The following is a 15,584-nucleotide window of genomic DNA, read 5'->3' as shown; positions in this document are numbered from 1 at the left end:
GTAAACATTGCATTTAATAAATTGCATAGACAGAAAAACTGGGACAGGGCTTACAGAAAAGAAGATCCTGAATTACCAGCAGAAGAGGCACAGACCTTCAGTCAGGGTCTCTCAAGAGGGGACTGTGTGGAGGAAGCCATATCAAAGTATTCTAAACGTTTTGGGGAGCTGTTCTAGAAAAAACAGTGAACTACCTCCTTCTAACCAGGGAACCTGCAAGACTGGAATAAAACAGAGTGAGAATTTGCAGGCTAGCTCTTCAGAGGGATTCCTTGTGTGCACAACTACTACTTAGTGTGTTACTCACTAGAAAAGTTGAATATACTAATGCAGGAAAAGGCACTCTTACTCCACACATCATTTCAGAATAATCTTGTGTCAGTACAGTCCCCTGGGCAAAGGATGTAAAATCCATGTTAACAAATACTTTCTGTTTTCCAGTCACCCCTATATAGAGAGCCTGACCACTAAAAGTACTGAGGATGTGTCCATACTGCAATCAGTGTGTGACTGCAGCCTGCAGAGACACTCCAGAGGGAACTTATGGGCAGGTGGTTTGGAGAAAGATGTTGTAGCATCTTGGGGTGGCCAGCACACTGAATGTTTGTCTCAATTTTTATATGGGCTTTATTGACCCATGTGTATTATCTCCTATAGTCCTTTCAGCTAGTCTCAAGCTACTCTCAGTACATCTATTTAGGTTATACCTCTGTCTTTGCCTTAGGGAAGAGATGCCATAAGATCTGTGACCCGACCATGATCTCACAGCTGGTGAAGGAAAGGTGAATACTCTGACTATAGCATCACCAAAAATCTCCCACTAAGTATTTTTTAATATTTCCACCCTCATGTATTGTATGTATTTGTGAATATTGAAAATAGCTGCAGCCTTCTACACAAAACTACTGTATTAAAAAGATAAATTTACTGTCTAGCCCAGCTAGATACAAGAAGTAAAGCTGATCCCACTGGGAAGCTTTTGGCCAGCTTTAATGAGAGCTCTTCTACTTGCAGGTACTTTTTGATGACAGTGCATCACTGTTATTTTGAGTCAGCTTGAGTTTGGTGCACTGTGAAGAATTTTGCTCACAGTGATTCAGCTGCAGTGCTGTTAGCAGCATTAACATGGACAGTGCTGCCAGCAGAAACCTCAGGAGCAAGGATAACTGGCATGATACCGAGAGCAATACAAAGCTGTTGACAAATACAGCTCTTAGTACCACTGACTGTGCTAAGCAAGGATGGAAAGCCTCCTGCAGTTTGCTTGGTACAAGCACAAGTGCAAAGTCATTCCTTGGGCTTTCAGATTGTCTGGCTGAACCAAGGAACACTATGGGAGGCTGCTGAGTGATGCTGTCTGGCTATGATCCTGTGCTAAAAATACAGTGGGAGAGAACTGCTAGTCTTTTCAGAGTTTTCCTCCTCAGTTTTCTGTGGCTTTTATGCTGTGCATATACGGTGCTGAATAGGAAACAGAGCACCTCATTTTTTTTTCACTGAACCTCAAAGCTTCTTTGGTCTATTTGGTACCTATTTTGCTTCTAGCTGCATTTCTGTGAAGATGTTTCATGGCTGTAGAATGCCAGAAATTACAATTTATTACATCCTAGGAAGAACTTTACACATTCTTTTACCTCTCATTGAGACAACTGACAATTTATGGGACAAAAACGTAACACCTGTTAAATTGTAGAATCAGTGAACTTCCAGCCTTTCATTCTTCATGCAGATTCTCTAATTCAGTATTTTGAAAGCTGCATTTCAAGGCAAAAAATCAAATAGTATCTACTTTTTCAAATGGTGGAAAAGAGAAACTTTTCCCTACACTATCTCCTGAGTGACTAATGGCCATACTTCTGGAATGGATGTAAGTGAGTATCTTATCTATTCTGAACACTCTTATCACCATTTCCAAGGGGTTTGTAAAGGATGACAAAAAGCTGTGGTGCAGAAATTACTGTGATGGCAGATTAGAATTCCAAGGCTTGTGTGTTTTTTTATTTCAGAAACAGTTGCAGCTATTTAAGATGCTGCCAATCCTTACTCTCCTCACTGCCCAGATTTGGTTACATTTTCCAAATCACAAGTAACATTTATGTGATTCTAAGTCAATATCATATGAAATCTAGCATCTCAGGATCCACTGCATCTCACAGTAATTTGGGTTCTGTTACTAAACTAATAGATTTCACAGTAAAGTGGCTGAAGGACCATTTTGCTCTACTGATTCCAAAAGGGAGGACATTGAAAATGTGATTGTGTTCACCTTTGGCAGGAGGACAACAAAGAGTTGGTCAATAACAATTTACATTGTTGCAGCTACTGAATGTGTTTCCAAGACCTAAGCTACAATTTTGCAAAACCAAAGGGAATAAATGCAGAGTTAAACTCGGCAGCTGATCACCAAGTTAGTTACTGCACAAACATTTTTCAAGCGCTGTGTAATTTTAGTGACTACTAATTTCTTGCAAGCCACTTAAATAAATCTAATCAAATAAACTAAACCTTTCTAAGAATCATAAAGGAAAAACTATTCACTTTGGCTCCACAGTCCTCATTACTTGGCTAAATGCATCTGTTGAGACAGAGCTCCACTAGACTGATTCAAGCCAGGATAACAAATCCTATATTCCAGATGATAAAACATTTTCCATCAGGCTATCTTTCAGAGGTCAATCTCTTATATTGGAAATTCCTGTCTTGTGACAAAAAAATATTGCAATTTGAACTGAATACTCTTTATTTTCAGAGACAATAAATGACAGTTTGAAATGCAAAAACTGAAAAAGTGTCAAACCCTAGTGTGCCTAATCTTAGGAGAAAATAATGAAGCATAGATTTTAAAAGGTCTTTATCAAAATTTCTTCATGTGCACTAAAAATGGAGGACTTGGAAAAATGTATGAAAGGCTCCATTTTATTCTGCAGCTGACCTGACACAGCACATCTGCATCCCTGAATATATGCAGCAAGAAGAAATGCTTGAAATATGTATTTGCAAGGCTTACATTAGTTATCATTAAAATGTTTTTGTACCCTGAGTGGCCTGCTGAAAGAACTGAGTTTGAATGCTTGGTTTGAGGGGAGGAGTAGTTTCAGTTTTGACAATAAAAAGTGTTATTTCTTCATATGAGCTTTGTATTTTCATATAAGCTATGAGACATTCACTCACCTTCCTCTTTGGGATATTAGGGGGAATACTGGTTAGGAAACAGGAGCAGTAGCCTCGGGTCAAAGGCAGGTATCCAGGCATGTAAAAAGATGTTCAGCTGACTTCACTGCAGAGTGATAATTAATTACACTCAAATGATGTCCCTTGAAGTAATGCACTTGAAAGTAAATCTGGCATGCAGCTCAAAGTTTTCTGGGGCCATAGCCTCGGATCCTCAGGCAAGTGTGCTCAGAGGTATTGCAAGTTTCTTTACACCAAAAGGTGGGAAAACGTTTTTTTGCCATTACAGTGTTTAAAGCTAAGTAACAGAAATACTAGAATTGGTCTGGGGGTAAATACACAACAGCACTGGCAGAAACAACAGAGCAAAGCAGCAAAGCCATGGCACTGTGGAAGAGCCATTCCCCTCCCTGTTATCTCAGCACTGTGACAGACCACAGTCATAAAGATATGTGAAATGAAGAAACAAACAGAACAGGCAGCAATCTTATTGAATATTTATGGAGGATAAAATAAACAAGGTTGTTGTTCTGGGTTGAGCTGCCTCCTATCCCGTATATCCATCCCATATCTTGGATATGTTGTTATGTCTCGCAGCTGAACCCCGCCCTCTTGGGCAGGAGCCTGCAGTTCCTTCTCTCTTTTTTCTTGCTCGGCTGTTTTCAGCTCTTGCTTCAGCTAGCTCGGCTGCTTTTGCCTTCTTCGCTTCGCTTTGCTCTCCGGCTGCCCCTGCCGCCGTTTTTCTCCCCCCCCCCCCCCTCGCTGCTTCTGTTTGGGTTTTTTTTTTCTTTCCCTCCTTCCTCCCCCCCCCCCAAGGTTTGAACCGGCTCCAGACCTGACCTGACCTGAGAAGTTGGAGAAGTCCCGGGGCTCGCAACAGACGCGTCAGCACCCTCCTCATCACAGTAACCCGTCTTTTCCCACTATTCAGTGTTGGGGAGTGTTTTTTTGTCAATAAACCGGTTTTTCCACTTTCCTCCGAGGTATTTTCCTTCCCGAACCCAGGGCTGGGGGGAGGAAGGGATGGTGGAGGTTTGGTTTAGGGGACTCCTTTTGGAGGTTCTTCCCTAATTTACTCCAAACCAGGACAGTTGTTCAGCAAAAATATTGTCCCATAATAACAGTTGATGCCTAGAGAGTTTAAAAACCTGTCCAAACCCATTTGTTCCTCTCCCACAGAGAGGAGCCCCAGAGATGTAGCAAGGACCTGAAAGCTGTTTGCTGCTGCTTTCTGTGGCATACAAGTGATCTTGGCAAAACTGGTCAGGTGTGCATGTCAGTGCTTGCAAGTATGTGGGCATGAGAATGTGAATGGGTAAAATAACTTACTTAGGGAATTGTAAATTAAAATCATGTTCTGTCTGCCTATGGTTTTGTACTGTCTTTTGTTGCACTAACAACCTATGAGGACTCCAGTATCTCCAGTTGTGTAATACTTGGCTGTGGACTTGCTGTTGTCTTGAGCTGAATGGATGAGAAATTCTGATTCTGTTCTCACAATGCTTCCTTCAGAAATTTCAGGTTTGGTAATTGTGGACAAATAGAGTTTTCCAATATATACAGCAATGGTTTCCAATATATACAACAACCTAGTTGATGGTTTTGAAAGTGAAATTGGACAAGTTTGTGTGCAAATATATGGCATGATTGCTAATGCAGAGAAAGAGCTGGCTCTGGTAACTCAGTTAAACTCTTGCAAATCAATATCCTGAATTGCTGTGGTCAGTGCAGATGCTGTTACAATACAGCTGTGTAGAGCAAAATGGCCCAGAAATTATCTCACAGTTCACCCTTCAGCAAACAAACAGGACATCACAGGAAATAGCATGTGTCAGCTATAAGAGATGTCTTTTTCAGCATTCTTCTGCTTGTTCTTGCTATATCTACTTCATTTTGGGGAAAAAAAGGACAATTTTGGTGGAAAGCAATGTGCACATGCACAAAACCCCAGGTATTTCTTGTCTTAAAAAAAATCTAGAAATAGCCAATAGCCCACTTGCACAGAACTCCACAGCACATGCTGGTGTAAAGCTTAGACATGGCTTCACTCAGCTGATGGCACAGATATATAGTGCTTCTAGCCCTCAATTTCCCATGAGAAAATTAGTTCATAGAATGCTGTAAGTCCTCTGCGTATTTCAGCATTTCTCTATGCAATAAGCCAAATGTTAGTTGCTACACAGTATATTCATTAATTTTCATGGAATGTCTTATTTTGCTTTTCTCTTTGCTTGGCAGCAACACCTGTGGGGAAAAGAAAAAAAAAAAAAAAAGGGTTTGTTTTTTGTTCTCTTTTAACACAAGTTCTTTCTGCTTGTATGAATTTCTGAAGTGGGCAAACATGACCCTTTTAACAGAAAGGGTCAAAACCCATTGGTCATCTGTGTCTTATGCTGAAAGATCACCTAGTAGGCATTATCAAGGTCCTGATGCATTCTAAACACAAAGAAATGAGACTCCTGAATAAAACTGACCTCCTGTATGGTACCAACTCCCAAACCAGCTCTGTTGCTCAACACTTGCAAGATTTCAGTGGCAGCAGCTGATGCCTCACTTTCCTCTGAGACAGCAACTACTCTTGCACTTCTTCAGACTTCTGGTAAGCTGCTGTTATTCCAGAAAAAAGAGGGGCAAGCTAATGTCTGAAAAACACCCAGGCATTATGGCATATTATTACATGCTGCCTTACCCCACTCAGAACAGATCTTTACACAGACTTTTGTGAATTTTGCATTGTTATGTGAACAGCACATAAATACCATTATCAGTTACTTAGAAAAATGCTACTTAAATACAATGTATTTCAAGGATTCTATTATATTAAAATAGCATTATTGTCTTCATGGCACACTTTTGAGTCATAAGAATGAATTACAAGTGTGACCTGACTCCTTTAACATGGGGCTTAGTATTCTTTTATCCTTCTTAGGAGGTGGGTTCTGTGCTTTCAATTTTGGTACTATTTCCCCCCCTCCTTGCTACTAAATCTACTAAATGTCCATGTTGCTACTTATTTGTATTATATTACAAAAGCTTTGTTAAATAAATGTGCCTGGGATTTGTGGTGAAAGGGGGGGAAATTTATTATCCTTAATTCTTGTAGCAGTTCAGTCCCAATGAAACTGGGATTCCTCTGTGACCACCCTCTCTGACCACCATCTCTTACACACAGAAGCCTTAAGAGACATAAATGCCTCACTACAGGAGAGGCTGTGGGTAGCTCTACCAGTCCAAGGAAAAGTCTGAGGGAAGAACCAGGTTTCACTTCTCTGGGGCCCTCCTTTACCCTGTGGTTGATTGCGAGAATGTGTTACATTACTCCTTAATAACCTGTGGGAAATTCTTCTCTTCCCTTTCTCTAAGTGTATGGAGACTGGGGAGTGTTTCCACATTTCAGCCCACCTCAACTTCTTCTTATATTTCTCTTCTGAATATTTCTCTTCTGAACTCTTCTGTGGGATCTGAAAACATGCTAGGCCTTAATAAAACACATACAAGATCAACAGTATACTGCCCCTAGATATTTCCACTGCTGAGCCAAGTAAGTGGAGAGAAGAGACTGATGAATGACTCCATGGCCACACATGGGAAAGAGGGAAAAGTGTTTCCAAATGTTCTGTTAAAACCTGTAACTTTTTTTTTTTTTTTTTTTTTTAATCTCACATTTCAAGTCAAAATCCTCTGAGATAGAATTTCTGACCTTCATTATCTTTAACTGTGTGTCTCCATATGTGCCACTGCCAAAATGCTGAGTAGGTATTTGAGATTTACCTTTAGTACATCATTTTAGCTTAAAAGATGCTTACTGTGAATCCAGAAACTTTGTTCTGAAATTGCTGCAATTTCACTGCAAATACTAAGCAGAGCACATAATGCTACCTAAGCAAATGCCACTGAGGCATTACAGATAATCAGAAACCAGCACAATTAAGAAATATATGCAAAGAGCACTTGAAAGTCTACCAAAAAGCTATATGTCTTTCAACAAAAAATATCAAAGAAACAAGGTACTCTATGTCTAACACTAGCAAATAGTACCATGGAATAGAAGTAGATCTGTAGGGTAAAACAATTGTTTTTGAGGACCTTGACTTCATGCTAAATATATTTGAGGAGGGTGTTACTAATTTTAGATTCTCTTTTGTCTGGTTCTATATATCTGACACCCTCAGATGGATGGCAGGTGGAACATATTTTTGATTTCGTTTCTCTCACGAAGGATTCAGTGACCAGTCTGCAGGGTAAACCAAAGTGCACTAAATAGGGGCAAACATAAGGTTTGCTTCAAAGTTCACTCCTGGTCCAAACTGGGGTTAAGGTTAAACCCACAAGACTTGAAGTTAGGGTTCTGAAACAACTTCTTTGAAAGGCAACCAAATTAAAAACAACAACAAAAAAGCCAACTCAGACTTATCTTAAAAGTTAGCCATTCCTTTTTCTTACTTGCTTGTTTCATCCAGGCACAGCTCTCCCATATGAATTCACAAAGCAGAATACCGTGTCTCTTTCAAATTGAAATTTCAATTCTCTTTCTATATTTTCTTTGCTTCCAGGGAGGTTGCAGTCATGAGAGCTGCTTATTCAGCACGCCAATAATTGCCACCTTGCACTGCCCCATCTTCCTGTATCCAACTGTCTTGTTCTCAGAATCCAAGAGAAAGACAGACCTTCAGGTCAGTAACTGGCATCTCCTTTCAGTGTCTGCAGAGCGCTGACAGAATGAGGTGCTGCCCCATGCCTGTGGCACCGAGATGTTACAGCAACACATAACAATAACAGAGCCATTCTTACATCCAACCTACGGCATCTGCGTCACTCCTCCAAACGAGAAATGAGGTTATTCACGCCCTCCTTAACCTCCCATGTGCAATGGTTTTTAAAGTAAGAAAGAGCCAAAAATTACTTTTCACAGAGAAATATGTTATCATGTAGTCTATACTTGTCTCCCTAAGCTTCAGCAAAACACAGGTCCCTCCTAAGAAACAGGGCAGAGGTGTTATGTTAACAGTTATCACTGCTCTACTCTACCCCCAGCGCACCTCACAGCAGAGAATCATAGAAAAATAAAACCATAAAGCCAAATTTTAGCATTCTGGGCATGGGGCTAGAAACCTGAGCTAGTATTAGCAGTCAGCAGTTCTGATTTCCTATATTACTTTGGCCAAGTTGCTTAGGCCCTGTTTACATTAGATTTCCAGCTGTATGGAGAATATAGTTCAAATATGAAAGCTTAGATTTTTCTAAAGCCCCTAGTGCTAGGGATTTCCTCAGTTGATGGATGCTTAGTCTCAGATACCTTTTAAAGAGGGTCTCTGCAGTATCTCAAATCACAAGATGCTTTTAAAATTCAGGTTTTATTTAATTTGATCCAGTTGTGCTGCCTCTCAGCAAAGCAGCAATTTTGTTAGACCCTTTTCCTTTAAAAAACCTCTTTGAAGAATATTTTAAATGCATGTCAAATAAGGTCTCACCAGTGTCCCATGACAATGTGAGTTCCTGTACTTGTATTTAGCTCAGTTGTCTCCCACTAAAGTCTTAATTATATCCTGCTTCTACCAGTAACTAAGAAGGAATTTTAAAGCTTTCCTCCCATGTCAGCAAATGAAAGCATGTGAATGGATTTTTCACCTTCTTTCTCATGTTCTCTAACTGCAGAAGACAGACAAGTGCCAGAGAGACAATACTTCTGGCTGGGTGGTTCACAGAACTGAGCACTCCAGACCTGGCAGTGAACCAGCAGTAGAGGGTTACAACTATTGACTTGCATGGCCCATGGTGCAGTCTCACAACTGGTGCAAACTAATCTGAAACCAGAACCTGAATGAACCATCCCTGCTCTTGCCCATGGCCATGTCCTCCCCTTGGCGCTAGGTTTAGAACCAGGAAGACATGCAATGAGTATGCTCAGCCTGACCATCTGGCTGAGAATCAACTCTGCAAAAAAACCCAAAAGTCAGCTAACCCTGGGGATCTGCTTCAGCTCCCCACTGCCCTCGTGAATGTTAGCACTGGGCAGAGCAGAAGAGGGGTGAGCAAGAGGGGAGACCAGCTAATATTATTATGGTCTTAGACTAGCTTAAGCTGTTCAAAAAAATATCCTCTGAAATGTTGAGCAAAATGGCATTAGCAGCATTGAACTGGTGCACAGGGAATATAAGAATGTTAAGTACTGGCACGACAGGGCAATGCCACTATCCCTTTTTCTCCCATTCCTGAACATGTGGCTATACCACTTCAGCTGAGTCACCACTGGGAGTAACCAGCAGAAAAAGCAGCAAAATTTATTTGCTTGGGTACCCACCAATTCTAGAACTGACTGCAGAAATGTAAATGGGGACCAACCTGGTCTCAGCAGATCTGTCTGCCTGTTCCCTTCTTCCCTTACATGATGTCCACACTGTGAATCCATAGTTCCTCTGGCTCCATCCTCTGCCTCCCAAAATAAAAAGCTGCACAGATACCTGACATTACACCTGTCCATTAATGCACACTCTGTGCAGGACTGTGGTTCTTGGTATTTCAAACCCTTGGAAAGAAGACAATATAAAAATCAAGATCTCTAGAGCTTCCAAAGGCTGAATGTGAGTGTGTTCTGCCATAATGACGGAGTGAAGCAAACAGCATAAACAAAAATCTTCATTACAACAGAAACAGGATCAGTGAGCTGAAACAGTTTGGCATGGCTCCTGTCTCAGTGGATTCACCTCTGAGATATCCCGAACCTTGAAGATAATGCAGTTATTAATTGCTTCAAATCTCAAAACAGTAAGAGTGTATAATACAGACAGAAACCATCTGGTGACCTCAGAGAAGTCTCTGAAAAAGAAGGCCAGGGAGCTCAGGTGGGGAGAGAAATTCCCGAAGATTAGAAGGCAAGAGCAGAGATCACTTTCTTTCACTGAATACTTGCAGAGGCTTTTAAGCCCTAGAGTGGAAGTTGAAGAGGAAATGGATTATAATAAACAACTCCCTTTCACCTTCTTTGGCATGAAAGGCTGAGACTTTTCTGTGCTTCAGCACATCATTGAGAGCAGCAGTTTGCCTCGACTCCTTTCCATATAACTGAAAACAGCAGTGTCTGGATTACAGTCTCCTCTGATTCCTGTGACCCAGACACAGACTTGGAACTACCCAATTCATCCTTCCCAAGTTCCTCCAAGATCACAAAGAGGGAGGCCAAGGCAACAAGCAACAAGGAACTCCATAAAGCCAAGTGCCAGAAGCTTCAGAAGTCAGAATTCTCTTTCCATTTAATTGAAAATCTCCCTGTTGGCATTAATTTAAGCATTTGTATTTCTAGGAAAATAGATTGTTTGTTGCAAAAATTTGCATATCTGCTACATGTATCAAAAAGCCAAAGTATTTTCTGCTGAGTAAAAGATTCTCTGCCATTTCTTTTAATACCCTTACAGGTCTGCAAGTCCACATATCAGCAATAACCTATCCAGGCCAGAGGCTGCAGAGCTACAGCAGACTATACAATGAAAACACATATTGGAAATATATAGCATACAAAACAGCACATATTGCAGCACTATTTCATAAGATGACCTGTTAAAAACTACTCATGTATTCCCCTGCTCTTAGGTAATTTAACCAGTTTCAGTACTCTGTGCAAAATTAATAAAAGTGTACCAAGCCAGTTACATAAACATTGATACCTATTTCTCAAATAATCTACCTGCTATTCTACATGGAATTATTAAAAAAAAAAAGCATAGAAAGTGCTAAATAAATATGACAGAGCACAGAAATAGCCCAGCAAGACCAGTTGTTGAGGGAATATTGGCATGTTCATGCAAGCAACAAAAAAAAGCCTTCAAGAGGGTTGGATTAGTCTTAGCTAAGTGCAGTGCTACTTTGGGAGAAGGAGAGACTTGTTATAAGAGAACAAGCTTAGTTTGTACTTTATAGAATAAACATATTCCACTTCAAAGGTAAAACACTTTATATTCCTGAACACTGAAGGAATCCAAAAGGCCGTTATAGGATTTCCTTTCATTTGCAGCTTGAAATCCAATACAATCTGCAGCAGTTTGAAAGTGTGATAAACAGTGCCAGTTATCCAAACCCTGCAGCTCACGAATTCCCACTACAGCATCCCAATGGTGGGAACAATGCCACCTAGAAGGTGCAAGAGGAGTATTTGTCCACAACGTTGGATATAATCCATGTGAGTTGGATATAATCCAGTGAGTCATGCTTTCCTCTAAGTACTGGCATTCCCACAAATGCTCTTTATTCAATGCAAAGCACAAGCTGCCATTTGCACGTGGCTCTGCAGCACGTGGATGTTGCACATCAGGATAAAACACAGTCACAGCTATTCAGAAGTGAACTATCAGAGACGTGCTGTCATTAGACAAATTCCAACCTGCATGTTACCGAGAACATGTCCAAGACATGGCTGCAGCTCAAGATTTTTTGTGACAGCAGGATATTGGTTAGGTGTGATTGATACTGGGGAAGATGAAAATTGCTGGGTAAATAAAAAGAAATACTGGATGAGCAGTGGGGAAAATAAATATGGTCAAATTTCAAAAAATTCAGAGTGAATGTTTGCATCAATTAAAATGAAGTGTGATTTTCATATCTACATGTTTTAAGAAAATGATGCTGAGACTACGCAGTGACAGCAAATATATTAGAGTATAATAACTGTTGAGGCCGCTATTTTACTTTTCCAATGGGAAATTTTGAATTTTTGTGCAAACTTGTTTCACCCTACACAATTTTCTGACCGAGATGGTCATTCACAGTAATACCTACACCTACTTGCTGACTTATGCTAAGAACATTCATCACCTCTGCATAATGTATAAGAGACAGAAGCAACAGCAAGCCATCTAATTCTTTGCAGAATAATAAATCAGCATACATGTCTTCAAGCTAAAATTAACAACTGCATATAGTTCTCCATAAATATATCTGCAATTTGAAGCATGATGCAGCACATACAACTGAGGATGCAAGAGATGTGGTTTTTTACTGAAATGAAGATGCAGTATTTGATGCTTAGGTTTGAAAGAAGTATCGCTCAATAAAAATGAAGCATATGATTCAAGTCACTCTTTCACTTCAGAATTAATTTATGGTGCATTTTACACATACTGCAAATGATGAACAACAGCCTTGGGTAATTGCTTTCCTTACAAAGTGTGGGAATCAAAGGATATGTTTTAGATGTGTGGCCACAGACATGATCACGCCAATGAATTGCAAATAACCAACACAAGAGTCGATGATGTGCTGTCTTTGATAGATGTAGTGTTATAAATTGTCTCTTCCATGATAAATCTCAACGGGAGAAGAGCACTTAATAACAGGATTTTTGGTGCACAGATTTAAATTAAAAGAAAATGTGGTTGTGTGCAAGTGTAATTGTTAACAAGGACAAAAGAACTGTGCTGGTCATTTACCAACTGTTTTGACTTCTAGATGTAATAGGTTTTGTTCACCAAAGCTAGTACTAGTTCTGGAACCTATTACAATCCAACTTGATTTCCAGATCTTAAACAGTCAGCAAAAATTTGTGAAGGATTGGGGAGCAATTCTTCACTTACAGTTCAGCCAAACCCTACATGACATCATTGAAGAACAATTTTGTCTATAATTTTTCAAAACTAATTCACATTTCCCCTATCATATTCCAGGTAAGCTGTGGCCACAAATATTGCTGTTTATAGCAAAATCACAAAGAGCATCACAGCCAAATACTTATACGTGCTTCATCTTTCAAGGGGCCACATAATCACCCTTCTGGGATAGCTAACAGGGGTCGCTCAAAGCCAGGGAGCCTGACAGAGATTTCCTTTATCCATTATCTGAAGTTTAAGTGATCAATGCTCTGTAACAACAACAGGCTCTGAACGGCTCAGTCTTTGCTCTGAAAATGTTTTAGGAAGGCCTCAGTACTTTGTAGGAGTAGACATATACTTGGCAGCAAACACCAAAAGCATCGAGTAAGCAGTGCCAAAGGGAAGCTGGTGCCACATCTGGCATGACAAGGTCCTGTGTCTGTGTTAACTCGTACACTCCTATGGAGCTTCCATGCAATTTAACAGGATTCTCATTTTAAATAAGTATGCCATGCATAGGTACAATTCCAATCTGTGTGGGTTAAGGAGAAGATAAATACATACTTATTTAACTTCACCAAAAGATTTCTGTTTTTAACACTCTAGTCAGAAAAGCGATGGTTTATTAGGGAAAGCTTCCAGTTATAGGAGCTGGCTGCCTTCCCCAATCTTATTCTCTGATTCCCATGCTACAACCTTTGGCTGCTGTTACCAGCCTCGGAGTCTCCTAGACACTAGGAGACTTTAGCTAGACACAAACATTTTCCAGAACTGGATTCCTTGTTTGAAAAACTGGTGTCCAGATCCTAGAAGACTCAGTCCATGAAGAATGTCCTCACACAGGGGAAATTAAAATTAAATTCCAGCTATTATTTGGCTGTTTCCCCTCTCTCTCCTGCCACCATCTATAGCTGAGCACAGTGAGCTCCACTTCAGAGTTGATTTCCTTCCCTTCTAGCACTCCAGGCATATGAGCCTTAGTGATACAGGATTAATCTCTGTGAGTTTAACACTGAAGCAAGGATTCATCTTAAGAGCGTAAGTCACAACACGGCAAGAAAACACATGCTATTTGGAGCCAAAAAGTTCCTTTGAATCTTTAAGGGCATTTGGGAGAATCTACCTGATTCTTAACTGCCTCTATTTCCATTGTTGTTCTGGAAACTGTTATAGTAGAAAGATCTACCCTGTTTAAGGCAAGCACTGTTCATTTAAGCTGGATTAAAAGCAGTTAAATTAAATCATAGAATCATAGAACGGTTTGAATTGGAAGGGAGCTTAAAGATCATGTAGTTCCAACGCCCCTGATCAGGGCAGGCACACCTTCCACTAGACCAGGTTGCTCAGAGCTCCATCCAGCTGGCGTTAAAAAATCTTTAGTCTACTGATAGCTGAAAGGAGAGATAGCAGGGCTGGGCAGGTATAGTGGTAAGGCTGTAAGTTTGATTTGGATGGTGGAAAGGCCTTATATTTGGTTTCTACATGGCTGCTCAAACAAAGCCCTGCCACTTGCCAGGGTATGAGACACCCCCACTGACCCCATTAGAGTGATAGAATTTAAAACTCTGGTAACACTGACTGATCTTGTGTGGCTGACAGTTCAGTAATGCAGTTCAGTGCCTTCCATGCCAAAACTGCAAGTGAAAAATAGTTCGAACATACAGATCTTCTAGAAAATTAAGCAATATTCAGCATCATTGCGAAAAAACAGTAGCTATTCAGCTGTGGCTGCTGTAACCCTTTTTACGTATGGATTTACTTACCTGGTCTAGTGGAAGGCATCCCTGCCCAACAGGGTAGTTGGAAAGAGCTGATCTTTAAAGTCCCTTCAACCCAAATCAGTCTACAATTCAATGATTCTATCATTTCTAGTTGTGAAGGGGGATTAATAGCCAAGTTTTTGACGTGATTTTCGGCTTCTTAGGTAAGACACACTTAACAGCAGTGTCCTGGGTGGCGCTGCTTTACCTACAGCCCCACCTCGCGGCCACGGCACAGCCCAGCGCAGCCGCCTCCGCCTTCCCCCGGCCCCGCCTCGGCCCCGCCTCGCCTTCCCCCGGCCCCGCCTCGCCTTCGCCTTTCCCTCGGCCCCGCCTCGCCTTCCCCCGGCCCCGCCTCGGCCCCGCCTCGCCTTTCCCCGGCCCCGCCTCGCCTTTCCCTCTGCCCCGCCTCGCCTTTCCCCCGGCCCCGCCTCGCCTTCCCCCGGCCCCGCCTCGCCTTTCCCCCGGCCCCGCCTCGCCTTTCCCCGGCCCCGCCTCGCCTTTCCCCCGGCCCCGCCTCGCCTTTCCCCGGCCCCGCCTCGCCTTTCCCCCGGCCCCGCCTCGCCTTTCCCCCGGCCCCGCCTCGCCTTCCCCCGGCCCCGCCTCGGCCCCGCCTCGCCTTTCCCTCTGCCCCGCCTCGCCTTTCCCCCGGCCCTGCCTCGCCTTTCCCCGGCCACACCTCGCCTTGCCCAGGCCACACCTCGCCGGCCCCCAGCCTCACCGTAGGCCTGCAGCCTATTCGGGGCCGGGGTCCTCAGAACGAGGGTCTCCCCGCAGCACCGGAGCCCCCTGCTCGCCCTCGTCCCTTGTGCCCCCCGCCGGCCTTTCCCGCCGCCTCGGCTCCGACATGGCGGGCGAGGCCGGTGGGAGCCCCGTGCCGGCCCCTGTCCGCAGCCGGGCGGTGGGGTGTGAGGGTGTCCGGGAATGGCGGAGCGGAGCCGGGGCGCTCGGGCATTCCTCCCCGAGGAGGTTCCGCGGGAGGTGGGAGCGGGGATGGCCGCAGGCAGTTTTGTCCCGCCGGCCGCCCCGAGCGCCCTGCGGGACCCCCGCCGCTGCCCCGTCCCTGCCCCGTCCC

The 15,584-nt window shown here is 42.6% G+C and overlaps 1 long non-coding RNA gene across 1 annotated transcript; it reads right to left on the bottom strand.

Annotated features, from left to right (window-relative positions):
• Positions 1 to 7,782: 7,782 nt before the first annotated feature.
• Positions 7,783 to 15,574, bottom strand: LOC136358084 (uncharacterized). The gene is made up of 3 exons (XR_010743002.1): positions 15,231 to 15,574; positions 9,514 to 9,697; positions 7,783 to 7,909 (listed from the first exon to the last, which is right to left on the bottom strand). It is a non-coding gene; the product is annotated as an uncharacterized lncRNA (long non-coding RNA).
• Between the last annotated feature and the right edge of the window lie 10 nt (positions 15,575 to 15,584).

Source organism: Sylvia atricapilla, chromosome 2 (assembly GCF_009819655.1).
Source record: "Sylvia atricapilla isolate bSylAtr1 chromosome 2, bSylAtr1.pri, whole genome shotgun sequence".
Taxonomy (NCBI): domain Eukaryota; kingdom Metazoa; phylum Chordata; class Aves; order Passeriformes; family Sylviidae; genus Sylvia; species Sylvia atricapilla.
This window is presented reverse-complemented; position numbering and strand designations above follow the sequence as displayed.